Source organism: Leuciscus leuciscus, assembly GCF_965113295.1.
Source record: "Leuciscus leuciscus genome assembly, chromosome: 1".
Taxonomy (NCBI): domain Eukaryota; kingdom Metazoa; phylum Chordata; class Actinopteri; order Cypriniformes; family Leuciscidae; genus Leuciscus; species Leuciscus leuciscus.
Genome location: NC_138725.1, coordinates 1652437 through 1667622, shown reverse-complemented (window position 1 = coordinate 1667622; position 15186 = coordinate 1652437). Strand labels below are relative to the sequence as shown.

General features: G+C 37.1%; 1 protein-coding gene and 2 long non-coding RNA genes across 10 annotated transcripts in view; 1 reads left to right on the top strand and 2 right to left on the bottom strand.

The window, feature by feature from the left end:
• Positions 1-15186, bottom strand: part of LOC309479874 (uncharacterized protein) — a 169144-nt gene that overhangs the window by 45686 nt on the left and 108272 nt on the right. The gene's annotated exons all lie outside the window — the stretch shown is intronic.
• Positions 2605-5006, top strand: LOC309480532. 2 transcript variants are annotated; one of them, XR_014199677.1, is made up of 3 exons: positions 2605-3432; positions 3511-3680; positions 3965-4104. It is a non-coding gene; the product is annotated as an uncharacterized lncRNA (long non-coding RNA). The 2 variants fall into 2 exon arrangements; XR_014199676.1 differs by adding an exon at positions 4572-5006 and having other exon boundaries at positions 2612-3680; positions 3965-4487.
• On the bottom strand, positions 6175-11582 carry LOC309480545. The gene is made up of 3 exons (XR_014199680.1): positions 8713-11582; positions 6548-8082; positions 6175-6458 (listed from the first exon to the last, which is right to left on the bottom strand). It is a non-coding gene; the product is annotated as an uncharacterized lncRNA (long non-coding RNA).

Genomic DNA, 15186 nt, shown 5'->3' with positions numbered 1-15186 from the left:
TCAAGTGCAATTCTGCAATATATCTCCCATTGTTTCATAAGAAATACTGTGGTTTCCGATCATGCCAAGGTTATATTAGTTATATCTTATTCCAGTACTAAAACACGGAAGCAAGTAGAGAAACAGGAACGCTTAGAACAAGAACTCAAAAGAGCAACCGAAGAGCAACCGAAGATCATGTGAATGGTGCGTCTCCTGCCAATCTGGAGAAGCTGGTGTAATACACGATTCTTTGGATTCTTTGTTATTGCAACAGGCCAACACTAAAATACTGTTTTCAGAGCAAAGACTGTATGAGCATGGCAATAAGCCTAACAAGTATCTATCTTATTTACTGAAGGAGAGATCTGGCCCACAGTTTATCACCTCTATTATGGATTCTTCTGGAAAGCAATCATTTGATTGTGGTGTTATAAATGATACGTTTAAGCAGTTTTATTATGACTTATATCAAACTGAATATTTCTCTCAACAATATAACGCTATGGAACATTTCTTTGATCACTCCCTAGTATATCTGATGATCAGAGAATGGTTTTGAACTTATTGTTGCAGTGTTCGGACGTATTATAGACGGTTAATAATTAATTATATGCCTATAATTCATTGTTATCGACCTAAATGTTTTAGACAATTTTCAATGAGGAGGAAGCTTCTATGTAATATATTATTATCCTCACAGCGCGTTGGTTATGCAGTGATGCACAATGAAATTATTGCGTGGCAAATGAATTATAATAGCCTATCAATTTAATAATAAAGTAGCCTAGGCCTTCCCTAATAATAATAATAATAATAATACTAATAATAATTTAATACATAAATTGGAAATGCTAAGTCATCTTGATATTGATAGCTGATGCTTGTTTTGACAATATCTCTGGATACATGATATCGTCTATAGGTGCAACCTGCGCTGATTCACGCATATTTCACACGTATAGTGTGAGGAGCAGTGAAGTCGCAGCTCGACGTTCATACCGTATAGTGTGAGCACATAAATCCTGAGCTTTGGCTTTATATCGCATGCGATCTACTCGTTCAGTGTGAGTAGGTACCTTGCTGAAATCGCACAGACATCGCACAGTGTATACCCGCCTTTAAAGTTACACCTAGATCTAATCTGTCTATTTTAGTGGTGTTTTGTTCTTCCCACTGTTCCAGAGTATCCTAGCTATTGTTTAGTATATTTTCCCCCTTAGTTTTCTCTGCTTATTCTGGAGTTCTCAGTTTACTTTAGTATTTAGTCCCTTATTATCCATAGTCAGTATTAATATTAGTTCTTTCTCCTTATTTTGGGTTTCTATGGTTTGTGTATTTGTGTATATGTACTTATGTATGTAACCCCAGTAATGATACCTGCTTGGGGCCTGGGTAAGTATTTGTTTCACAGTTATGATTACCTATAATAATCACATGTATTTTCCATTCCCTTCAGCAGCAATAAAGACTATTGAATCAATACTGGTCTTATGAGTTTTTTTTTTCTTTTTTTTTTCTTTTTTTTCTCTTTTTATCAACATTACATTACATCATTACATTACATTACATCATTCACATGATCTTCGGTTGATCTTCGGTTGCTCTTTTGAGTTCTTGTTCTAAGCGTTCCTGTTTCTCTACTTGCTTCCGTGTTTTTAGTACTGGAATAAGATATAACTAATATAACCTTGGCATGATCGGAAACCACAGTATTTCTTATGAAACAATGGGAGATATATTGCAGAATTGCACTTGGGACAAAAAAAAGTAAATGCTTGAATAACATTTATGGGGAGGAGAGTAGAAGGTAAAATCTGTTTGCAAAGGGTTAAGTATACGCCAAACATCAGAAAAACCTAATTCCTCGCATAAAGCAGATAATGTTTTGGATTGATTGGATGGAGGGCAATTTTTTGGAGGTAGTCTATCCAGTAAAGGATTCAACAAACAATTAAAATCTCCCCCTACAATTACAGTACCAGAAGCAGTATCTAGCAAATCTGAAAAAGCCTTTGTGATCAGCTCAGGAGAAAGGTTTGGTGGGCACACTGTAAAAAAAAAAATCGTAAAATAACGGTAAAAAGTCTGGCAGCAAAGTTGCCAACCACTTACCGTAAAATTAAAGTAAAATATCTTAATTCTAATAAAGTGCAAAAACTATAATTTTACAGAATTTTTCATTAAAAGTTTTAGAAAAAAATACTGTTATTGTACAGATTTTTCCTTGTTTGAATTAAGATATTTTACCCTAATTTTACGGTAAGTGGTTGGCAACTTTGCTGCCAGACTTTTTACTGTTATTTTACGATTATTTTTTTACAGTGTAAAACTTTTATTTTATGGATTTTTCCAATATTATAATGACCAAACACCTTTAATAAAGTTATGGCACTAAAAGTTCTACTGAGAAACACTGTTATTTTACAGGTATTTCCTAAATTATTACAATCAAACTCCTTTAATAAAGTGACGGCACTAAAAGTTCTACTGAGAAACACTGTTATTTAACAGACCTTTCCTAAATTATAACGATCAAACACATTCAATAAATTGTCAAGACGTGCTCAAGAATGTAATAAAAGTTTTATTTTAGAAGACAAAATAAGTCTGTAAAAAAACTGTAACAAACTGATTAAAATCATCTCAAACTTTAATTTGCAGCACTTGTATTTACATATAATTTATTAGTATTTAAACAATGTAAACTTGTAATCTAAATAAAATGGAATTATTCAGACCCCTGGGGGTCACATAGTTCTGATATTAAATATTATATGGTCTTTACATTCAGAATCCTTACTATACAAGTTTATTAATAAGATAAATCAAAACATACAACAAAAGTGTACCAGGGGGGTATTCCAGAAAGCTTGGTTAACTTACCATTTGGTAAATCATAACCTCTGGGTTGATTTACCCCAAACCCGCATACCATGAGTATGTCGGTTCCAAAACACCTGAGAAGAGTTAGTTTAATCAACCTCCTACTGGTTACCCAGAGTTAATGCGCGCGCACGGTGAGTACATAAAGACATTTTCAATGGATCGCCGATTTCAGGAGTCACCATGGAAACCCAGGGAGAAAAAAAGCGAGCTACATACTTAGGTGAAACTGAGTTGGAGGTTTTAATGCTTGCTTATGAAGACTATAAGCCCATTATAACAACAACAAAAAAAAAGCAATACTGCTGTATCAGCAAAAGAAAGAGAGTTGGCTTGGCAAAAAATAACGGACAGAGTAAATGCACGAGTTTATAAAATTATAAATGGGCTATTTTCCCCTTTCATTGTGACGCAAAAAATATTTGGGGCATGTAGTAAAAATAGACAAGTATTTACTTGTTGGCCTCCATACATTTCTTAATATTACAGTAGTAATGCACATAATTGTCTAGTAATATGTTGGCTTCTTGTTTTATCAGGTGTAATCCTTCTGGAGCCAGAAGAAGTGTGAGCTAAGTCAAAATGAAACACAAAAACATTCTGTAATTTAGTATTTAATGTAGCCTAATTTAGTTTTCTATGTAGCCAATAGAAAGAAGGCTGAGGCCCGTAAAACAGGTGGGGGTCCACCTCCACCTTCCCTCCCCCCAGCTGAGGAGCTGGCACTGTCCCTTAATAAAGGGCGACCTGTGGCCGATGGGATTCCAGGGGCAGTTCGTCAGACTCAGCTACCAAGACAAGTGGCTTAGTAAAATGTAGGTGTATCATATTAATACTTATGATTTATTGATGGTTTCACTGTTTTTTTCAGTGTTTTAATAAAGCACCATTTTAAATAGGCATTTTGAATGCATTTTACAGTCATTGATTCACTTGTGCAGTATGCATGCTGCTTTGACTGCATATGCTGTGTACTGTAATCTTATTACTAGTACTCTTAGATGCTCCTAATGTCCTTCTTTATTAGTTGTATTTGTTTAAGAATATACATTGAGTATTGAATATGCATGATTATCTTATTGGTTTAATTATCTTGCAGTTGCTGATGGCCACATTGTATTATTGGATCCTCCTGCAACACCACACTCTGTCACAGTTGTAAGTGATTATTGTCTTTAGGTTTCTGTTTGCTAGACCAAGCATCCTTCCTTATTTTCACTGTAGGATGACAATGAAGAGACCACTTCTGCTGTGACAGAAACAGAAAATGTGGGGAGGCCCATTAGAGGTATGATGCATAGAATGAATTCCCCCTTTTTTGCATAAGAGAATAAATAAATTGTCATTTTACAGAACTACCTCCACACAGAATCTTAGCAGTGTAAGAAATGTTCTGCAGTTCTCCTTCCTCATTTAAATATTTGGTCTGTGTTTGTATTACAGACTTTATCAGTCATGTTTAATTATTCTGTCTTTCTAGTTGCCTGCCAAAGAGCTGTATAAGGTCCACCTTCAAAAGCAAATCAGAAAAAGTGACATGGACCTTATACAGCTTCAAATGGAGGAGAAAAGGCTTAACCTAAAAAAAGGCCAGACTTGAATTGCTGGAGCACCAGCTTAAGGTGGGAAACAGTGTGTGAACATTAATCTGTCATTGGTTGATGAATGAAATCTAAAGCAATAAATACAAATGTCTTTTGTTACAGGAAATAAAGAAACCATGAACAACACTTGACTGTTAACTGGTTTTAATTAAAGTGATTTTGGCAAATCATGTCTCGTACCACCCTGCCATCTCTTTGGTCTACTGGGTTCACTGGGGGTTCCTCTTGGCCATCTTCAAGAGAAGGGGGGGCCCTCTCACCTCTCAGTGTGGCAATGTTGTGAAGAACAACACAAGCAGCTGTGATGTCACATGACCTTTCTGGGTTGACCCTGAGCCCAAGCAGGCACTGAAACCTTGCCTTCAGGATGCCTATGGTCCATGTTCTGCTGTGGGCCAGGTTGAATTGTGCCTGTGGTCCAGGCTCAGGTTCAGGGTAGGGTGTCATCATATAGGGCAGACAGGGGTACCCTCTGTCCCCCAGCAAGTAACCATTGAAGTGTCATATAAAGGTAGTTAAAGTGTATAATTGCAACAAAAAAAAAAAAAAACATTGTGTAAGGCAGAATTTGTGGCACAATGATGCCTCCCTAAACATTCTGGCATCATGTACAGACCCTGGCCATTTGGCTTCAACATTAGTGATGAGGTGGGTTGCATCACATATTACCTAGTTAGTGGGGACCAGTAATGAGGGTGATTTAATGGTTTAAACACCCAAACATTTAGCACCCAAAAAATCTATTGTCACCTGCACATTGATGCTATGGATTGACTTCCTATTAACATAGTCTCCTTCATTGACTGAAGGAGCTTTAATGGGAATGTGGGTTCCATCAATGCACCCAATTACATTTGGGAACCCTGAAATTGAAAGTTATATAATTAGAAACTTTTACAATTATTGTGACTGTCACTGTATACAGTATGGATAGATTAAGTATAGTGCTATGTAACTAAAATGGTCTTTCATAGAATATCATAGAATGGACAAACCCGCCACTCTGTGGAATTCCTCTTTAATGACCCTCAGTGGTTTATGGCCAGGGAACTGCACAAAAGTGTGTAGGAACCGTTTGAGTGCAATGCATACTGTACGAACAGCCCTACACACAGTTGCCTTTCCCACATGCTCTGCATCGACTATTGTATACAAAAAACTCACCGTCGCAAAAAAAGTTAAATAAATGGAGTTAAATATTTAACTCCATTATCTTCGTTTAATAAATTAACGATTCTTTTGAAAAACGGTAACGCTCCCGCAAATATTCATTTGGATACGAAAACACATTGATACGTGGTCGTATCACCCTCTCACGGCGGAAAAGATTTCGTATTATCTGTGCTTCCACATCCACTGGATCGTCTTCAAAAGGGCACGCCATGCTCAGTAACCTTCTGAAACAAACTAACCCTGGAACATAACCTGCTACCGAGCAGGTTATCTTCAGAGAGTAAGTTCCTATGGTTACATACATACCCAGAAAGTTACCTCCGTTTTTGGAACCGAAAGTTGAGGTTATCCACTAACTTACCCTTAAACTTACCCGGGTATGTCACATAACCTGCTTTCTGGAATACCCCCCAGAAGTGACAGATACAGCAAATAACCAGCACTCCAGCAAACGGCCAGTAATCAGCTTGGTGCATCTGGGAAGAAGAAAAAAAGGACACACTATGATTCTCTCAAAATGATTAAAATTATTTTTGTTTCCTTTAAACAAGCTTAATACATTTTTATTAAAATTGTCTGTTTGTCTTCTGATTTGTCTGGTATCTAAAACTTATGTCCGATTGAAAAATGTGCATCACCAAAAGAAGGAACATGTAGATTCACAACAATGGACATTCTTTTCCAGAGGTATCATTGCAAGGTAAACGCCTAAAAATGCCAATTTGTATTACAAAATAAAACCAACAATATTTGTATTAAATGGAGGTGTTTTCAGACTGCTGTGATATGGGTAATGATGAGGGTCTTTCTCTCATTCTCCAGGAAATTAAATATATGATATGTGTTTTTAAAAAAAAGGTATATTCTCATTGTGTGAGATTATTAAAGTACTTGAGATAGTTCACCCAAAAATGAAAATTCTTTTCAAACCTGAAATGTCTCTCTTTTGTCAAGCATTAAAATTAGATATTTTTGAAGAATGTTGGCAACCAAAAAATGCATAAAGGTTTGGAACAACATGAGGGTGAGTAAATTATTTGGGAGAATTTTCTTGTTTGCCTGACTGTGAACTATCCCTTCAGTTCATGTGTGCCGAACTCCTGGAGGGCCAGTGTCCTGCAGAGTGTAGCTCCAAACTCCTGCCTGGATGTTTCTGGTTATCCTGAGGATCTTGATTAGCTGGTTCAGGTCAGTTTAATTAGGGTTTGAGCTAAAATCTGCATGACAGTGGGCAAATTCCAATCAAAAGTGAGCATCCCTATGCCCTGGGGTTTTTAATATATGCTTAGTAAGGGGCCGTTTACACGACTCAGTTTCCAACTAAAATGGTCTCGGTCTAAACTACTGAAATGTGAATCTGTGAAAACGGTAAAGGCATGCATATGCGTATTATGTGTTTAGTCTATAGGCATGTGTGTGTGAATGCGAATGTGCACAGGCGTGGTCTTTCTTTACAGAGTGACATCACCAGTTACTTTGTGGCATGGATAAAACAGCGATTTAGACGTTTTCGCCGATCTGTGTGAACGGGAATCGTTTTAATAACGTTGTCATCTGTACAAAGAAAAAACTTTTCTGTTTTTAGTACATCGTTGTTGTGTAAAGTTCCTAAGTTTGTGTGTTCTTGACGTCTTTTCTTTGAACCCTGCAGGTAGTTACATTTAACGTATCTATTAATAGTTTTACCTATGGAACTTTATATGAAATGTATGATGAAAATGTGTGTAATATAGCAAACCCAAACAAACAACTCAAATTATTCTGTTAAATTGAATTCTTCCACCATATCTAGTTTTAAAATGAATCACTGGGACTTGCCATCCTAGGTCACATTACCATAAATATAAAATAAAATTACTACAAGATAAAATTACTTCAGTTAATTTACCATCGCATGTACCCTTTGCTAACGCATTTGTGGAAGGGGATTCTCCCCTCATATACTCTCCCTTATGCCGTCCGAAAGGTATATGATTTTCTTTCTTCAGATGAACACAAATTTTAGAAAAAATAAACTAGACTTTTAGAAAAATTATCCATCTCTTGTGTTCGTGTGTCGAATAATGCAAGTGAATAGACAACAAAATGCTGAAGGTCGAAAAAGTCCAAACACACATCCTGACAATAATCCAAGAGCATTGTAAAGCTCATATGATAAGTGCAGAAAACTTCCTGTGTGAACAACACCGCAGCTGTTTGTAGGCTGTGTGTAGTTTCTGGAGCATGCACTTGCATTAGGCTATATCGGCTTACAATAATGGATAATTTGTCAAAAAATCTCTGTGGAAAGAAAGTCAGATATACATCTGGGATGGCACAAGGGAGAAAAAAGAGAGATTTTTTTGTTTGTTTTATATACTGCAGTGGATACTTACTAGTGATGGGCTTGTTTCTCTGTTGGTGCCTGTTCTGCTCCGTAAACATTGTTCCAAGGCTTGATCTAAAAAATATATTTTTTAAAAAGTGTGTTAATTATTACCTGTGTGTTAACAGACTATTGATCTGGGTGACATAAGACCCTTTTTTAACATGTTCCTTAAGTGTTACATAAATCTGGAAAACCCTTACTAACATTAACCATGGTTTTGCTACACTAACTAAATGGTAACAAAGTATTGTAATCAATCCACCATAAAAACATGGTTTATAAACTTTTACTATAATAAAAACCAAGGTTAATCTATCAAAGGACCCTGGGAACACGTCCTAAAAAGAACAGCTCATCCAAAAAATAGAGTTCTCTCATTATTTACTCCAAGTTGTTCCAAAACTGTATGAATTTATTTTGTATAACCTTAATTAAGATATCTTGAGAAAGCCACTTTGTTTTGTTTTCCCATACAATGGGTTCCAATGTTGTTTTATTCCCAATATTCTTGTGTTTCACAGAAGTCATACAGGTTTGAAAATACTTCCATTTTGAAAGGACATTTATTTTTGGGTCAGCTAGGCCTGTAAACTCAAGAGGATAGGTAAAATATTGTCTGGAGGGTTTGAACCAGTGTGCCTTTGAGCAGACTTTACATGTTCTGCCTCTATTTCACGTTTATTTTAATATAACAATACTCACCGCATCTGAAGATCATGTGGCTGGATCATATAAATTCCCCAAAATCCCTGGATCATGAGGGAAACACACACATACAAGGCAATATTAGCTATTTGTATATTAGCATTTTACTAACAGAGACATTTGCGAAAGCTTGCAAAATTTTACTCACCAACTCATATAACGTTACTCAAAACATATTATGATGACTGATCGGTAACGTTAGGCGGCGGCCTAGCACGTTAACTTATATCCCGCGATCAACAACTATTCAAAAGCCTAGTTTGCAACTTTGCATATTCTTCTAGAGTCAAAGGGTGTGGTTCGAGTTCCTCTCTGTCTAAATAGACAATGTTCTCAGTCATTGTAAAGCTCCTATGCTGAGGTTTTTTTTTATTTTTTTTTACCTATGTTAGCTGACAATACACATGCTAGCAACACATAACATTAGCCTAATACATTGAAACATGTACTAATATCGATATTGCTCTAATCGCGTTTAGATTATCCATTTAACACACTATATTTTGATGTAAGTTAGCAGAATTGTTTTTATAAAATAAAAAGTTATTTACCTTCCACAGATTGCCATATGTCCGTTACACGTTGTTAAAATGCGTTGTCCATATATATTCCTTGTTTGTTCTTCATTTACATCCCGCAACTCGCTCAAAATAAAAATGTAGCAGTCAGATGTAAAATCCATGTTTTAAACAGTAGCCTATAACGTTCAAAGCCACAGATCCCAAGCAGCAGCACACAAACACACTCACTCACTCACTCCAACACACGTATTCAAACATGACCAGTAAAAGGCGCGCATAGTTGTCATTGGCCAGATTCCTGGATGACAGTCTGAATAACCAATCATGCTCAAAACAACTCGGAGAGACAGCCAATAGTGTGGTAACATTGCAGCTACAAGAAAATATGACATGTTTTAAAAGAAAGAATAGGAAAAAATATACACGTGCTATTTATTTAGCTGTATTTGTAGGCTGGCTGTTATATTTATTCAATTGGTTAAATGGTGTTTTCATTGCAGTGTATGATTAAAAATGATATATATATATATATATATATATATATATATATATATATATATGACAACATATATAACAACATATATTTACCACTGCTGTACTAAACAGCAATTTAACAGAGCAAACAGATTTCATATTAAACAGAGCAAACACTGCATATGTATTCATGTAAAATTCTGTATAGACATATGAAAAACTAATTGATTGGTATACTCTGGGTGACATTAGTTACATCCATGTGACCCATAATGACCCTTTTGCACTTTAACAAATTATTGACCTTTCCTTTAGAAACACTCTTATGCCTGATAATGTCTTGCTTTTCACCCTGTGTGGCACTGTTACACAACCTGTTGGTTTAGGGTTAATCCTCTGTCCAACACAACACTTTGCTAACATTGGCATAATTCTATACAAGTTGCAACATATACCCCGGGTTTCACTGGCAAGGCTTAAGCCTGTAGTCCCAGACTAAAATGCACATTTCAGCTGTTTTACCTGAAAGCAACTTGCACTGACTAAATCTTAAAATATGTCAGTGCCATTGTTTTGTCTCAAGATGCACACCAGTAATGTGAAACTGGGTCTGGGTTAGAAATTAAGGGTTAAGGTTAACCCTAACCCTAACCCTTGTCTACAGACTTTTATTTAACAGCATGGATACTCCAAGGTGTTGACTGCAGTGGTTAGGCCTTTAGCGTTGATACAGGACAAAGAACTTCTCGCTGCGACAGTATGTAATGTAATTTAAGAGTATTTGTGTGGATTGTCCCTAAGCTAGAGCTATTGGTGCATTCAAGTCATGTCATAAAGATCGTATTTACAAGTTGAACGCACATGAAATGATGAAAATATGAGTAGGAAGCTCAGAATTTTCTTTAACCCAGATCTTGAAGAGTTAGGGATGTGTCAGTGCGAAACATTGAGGAATACCACAATACTTATACTTTAGCAGTGACATTGTCAGGCTTTTCTATTTACAATGAAGTAAGCTAATGCCTGCACAAAATATGAGCATTATAATATAGCAATATAATTATGTAATGATAGTGGCTTCATAAATTAATTTAAAACATAAAAAAATAAATAGTAAAACCTCATGAATACAAACTTCCCAGGAGGACTTAAATGCACCTTATGTTCCACCATGAACCGTTGGCCTGCTGTCAGACCAGCAAGCTCAATTTAACAATAATTGTGCAGTTTGCTTGCATTAAATTTGTATCCAGAATTACAGAGTTTAAATGTAAAAATACACTTAAAGGTGCATTAAGCAACTTTTCATGTTAAAAATACCCGTTTTTATGCTTAAACAATTGCCTGATGGGCTGAATGAGCCCTTCTCTGATCACTGCGATTGTCTCTATAATCCTGTAAAGTAAAATAAATAAGAGGGATTCGGGCCGGAATTTTAGACTGGGCGTGACGTCATGCGCGTTCACGGCACGCTCACCTGGCTATGTCTGGCAGGTTTGTGTATTCGCCGGCATTCTCCGTAGAAGATGGATTGTAAGAGACCGGCTTGTAGTTCATTTCAAACACCAACGCAAACTCCACGCAAGATAAAAAAAAGAAAACTTGTCTCCAGTGCAACCAAAAGGGCAAAATTGGACTCAGACAGGCGTCGGAATAAGACGAGAGTAAACATAGGGAAGGCTTTCAATAAATGGAGAGATCTCCGGTCTGCTCTAGGGCTCAAACGGGATGCTCAGTTGGCTTTTTTCTTGATAAAACGGTAAGATATATTCCATTCTCTAATGTCTGATACGGCATATATTTGACAATAAATGACGATGCGTAAAATGTGTAATGCTTTAGCGTAAGCTAGATAAATGTACAACCAGAATATGTTTTAAGTACTACCATCGTTTCTTGAGAGGCTAACTTTACTGGGTCTGGACCTGGTTCAGCCATGATTTAAAAAACAGGCTAAACCCCCGCAAATCTTCGGCGGATTAGCCATGTTTGGCTTTTATGGTAACGTCATAGTGCCATTTAATTGTTTATTACCTTGAGACAATTGAGTGTACTTTTTTGACCGACTGTGCTTTGAGCTTTTACAAAGTAACAACTTATATTGTTCATGAACGTGTTTCCATAATAATACAATCATAAGTGGATACAGTAAACACATAACACAGTTCAACATGGAGATAGATGGAAATAAAAAATGAAGTTTTCTACTACCCCCGTTTTTCCCTCACACATAAGTGTGTAATTTACTCAATTGCCTTTCCTTTCACATATTTAAAATGACTTGCAGATTTATAACTTTATTACCTCTGAAGACATTATGATTGTAAACAAAAGATTTGCGGCTGATGCTCCTTTGGTTATGAACAGCTCGTGCTCGTGCAAGCGTGCGTGTGCGTGTGGTCCATGAGCGTGCACATCTCTGGCTGCAGTTTCACTTGCCGCCAGAGGTGGCATAGTTCTGCAAAAACTCAGAATCTTGCTTAATGCATCTTTAAATGTAAAACTAATAACATTTACTTTAAAATGACAAGGAAATATGTTAAATTGTTAGTATGGATATAAACCTTTAATATAATGAGCTACATATTTAATTACACAATTTTATTGTAATTTTACACAACTTTGTATGTAATAAAAAAATAAAAAATAAATACTGTATAAATAATACAGTAATTGTCCTGTGAAAAAAATGAGAATTACTGTAATTTGTAATTAATGATATAATCCTTAAATTAACAGTCAATTAATTAATGTACAGATATTGTTTGTAATTTTACAGAGTTTTGAATATAATTTAAAAGAACAGAAAAATACTCAAAAAAATTTAGAGTTATTCTCTGTAAAATTAGGATTTTTTTTTTTACAGTGCAGTATATATTTAAAAAAGTTATCTCCTCTCCATACAGTAGCCCTCTAACAATAACGTAACAGCCTCGTTTATCCTTAGTGCTATTTATAATCTTAAGGGGTAGATTTCTATTAACAACGATAGCTACCCCCCTACTACTCGTTGTAAAGGAAGAAAAATAAATTTGACCAATCCATCTATGTCTGAGACTAGCATGTTCCTTGTCATTCAAATGTGTCTCCTGCACACATTTGGGCCAGATCAACACGCTCCTTACTTAGACAGTCAAAAACCTTCCGAATTTTAATTTTACATGTTTACATGTCTTACATTCCATGTAGAAATTCTTAAATTATTAATAACCATCTATACATTTATTTTAATATAATGAAAAAAAAAGCATAAAAAATGAAATGGTAATAATAAATTAAATAAATAGATCTCCTGCACTAAAATTTTTGCATAATTTTGTTTTTTGTTTTGCATTGTACAAAAGGAAGAAGTACAAACATTTCTGGCCAATAGAACAATTGAATAAAAAAATAAAAAGAAATAAGAAAGGAAGAGGCACTTTCCCTACTCATAAAGGGAACTCTTTACCCCCCAAAAAAACCAACACATTCCGAACAACACGGAATAAAAATCTTTCAATCACAAAAACAAAAAACCCACTCAAGAGGTAAACTTGCGTAATCACATCGTCCGCACCGTCCAGCAAAAGAAAGAAAATATACTAGACGCAAAACAGAAAAAAGGAGAAAGAAACACATTCATGTCAATGCTTCGGCGACACGCACCGCAACGAAAGATTCATTTCACCGCACTGAAAGATTCCTTCACCCACCACAGGCCTATCCGAGGGTGAACTGACAGCAACCACGGCTCGATCAAAATGAACAGTCTCCGCTATAAATTCCGAGACCGCTGCCGGCGTGGCGAAGATCTTGGTGGTATTCCCCATCGTTACTCGCAGCTTAGCTGGATATAACATTGCATAGCGGGCTCCGATCTCCTGCAAGCGGCGTTTGACCGAGTCAAATTCCTTACGCTTTCTGATCACCAAAGCGGAGAAATCTTGAAAGAAGGAGATTTTATTGTTCTCAAACCGCAGGTTGTCATGCGTGGACAACTTTCTACTTGCATCAAGAATCCTCTGTCTGTCTCCGAAATGATGCATACGCACCACCAGCGGTCGTGGTCTCTCCTTGACTCCTGGCCTGGGTGCTAGGGTGCGATGAGCCCTTTCGATCTTGACATAGCCTCCCTCGGTCTGCAACTGAAGAAACTCCGGAATCCATTTTTTAAGTAAAGTCACCGCATTAAAGCCCTCTGCACCTTCTGGTAAGCCAACAATATGTATATTTTTTTGCCGTCCTCTGTACTCCAGATCATCAGCGTGCTCGGTAAGCGACACGATTTGGTTTTCCAGAGCTGAAATGCGGGCCTGCATGCATGCTATCCGCTAATTCCTCCGCCACAACGATTCTTCGCTCGGCCTCATCTAGCCGCGTTTTACAGTTCTCCAATTCCTGGGAGTGAGCATGTACAATCTCAGCTAGGGGATCGAGTTTGGCAGCTATTGTTTTCGAAATCGTCTCTGTCATGTGTTGAAACGCCTTCGCCATGGCCTTTGCAGGCCTGATGTTTTCCAGAATGCGACGTGTCCCACAATATGATGATGTCGTGGCTTCGGCTCACACGAGCAGCTGTCTTACTCTCCCGCGATACAACAGAGGAACTCCAGGCTTTTCCGGTCACCTGGAGCGCTATCTGTTTCGACGGTCTGTCCTTCGTTGCCAGAGGAACTCCGGGTTTTCTGGTCACCCGGAGCGCTATCTGGTTCACCTTCTCTTCGATGAATGTGATCCGGCTCGTCGCTCGTGCTAATCACCACACGAGCGCATGGAGTGAACGTGCTGAGTAAAATCTATGACGAATATTACTAATACTTGCTAAATAAAATTCTTATTAGCAAAATACAAATAGTAATGACCGATTCAGTCGATATACATGAAACCGGCTGAAAGCGGCACTAAAAGACTGCTTTAAAACTTTTACAGAGACCTCAAACAGAAAGCACAAAGCCTGTCTTTAAAGTGAATTTCGTTTTGTATTAATTGTATCTTAATTTTAATCAATGTTTCATCAACCAATTGCCTGGATTTAATAAAATGAAGTTTTATGTAACAAAGTTCGGGAGGAGCACGTTCAGGTAATCAACCAATCAGCACAAGAGGAAGCCGGTATAAATAAAGCCTTTCCTCACCTCTGTCTCATGTCAAGTTTCACAGCATCCCTCCACCACCCCATCACCTCACTCTCGGCTGGTTTCTATCCCAGTAAAAAGGGGGAGTACTCTGGGTTCGGGCCAAATTCTGAGCTCGGAGCCCTCCCCCGGACAGCATGCCAAATCAGTGTTTCCCACAGAATTAGATTTGATCTGTGGTGGTGTGGTGTCTGCATGGGGAGGGGGATTGTCATTTTTATTGACACGCACATATTTAATTGACAAAACAGAGTCAGATAACTTAACAGACATTGCTACGCTGACTGCTCCACAGACTAGCTACAAATCTTGCACCCTTTGTTTGGACATTAAATTTTTCACGGCTTTTTGAAAAAATACTC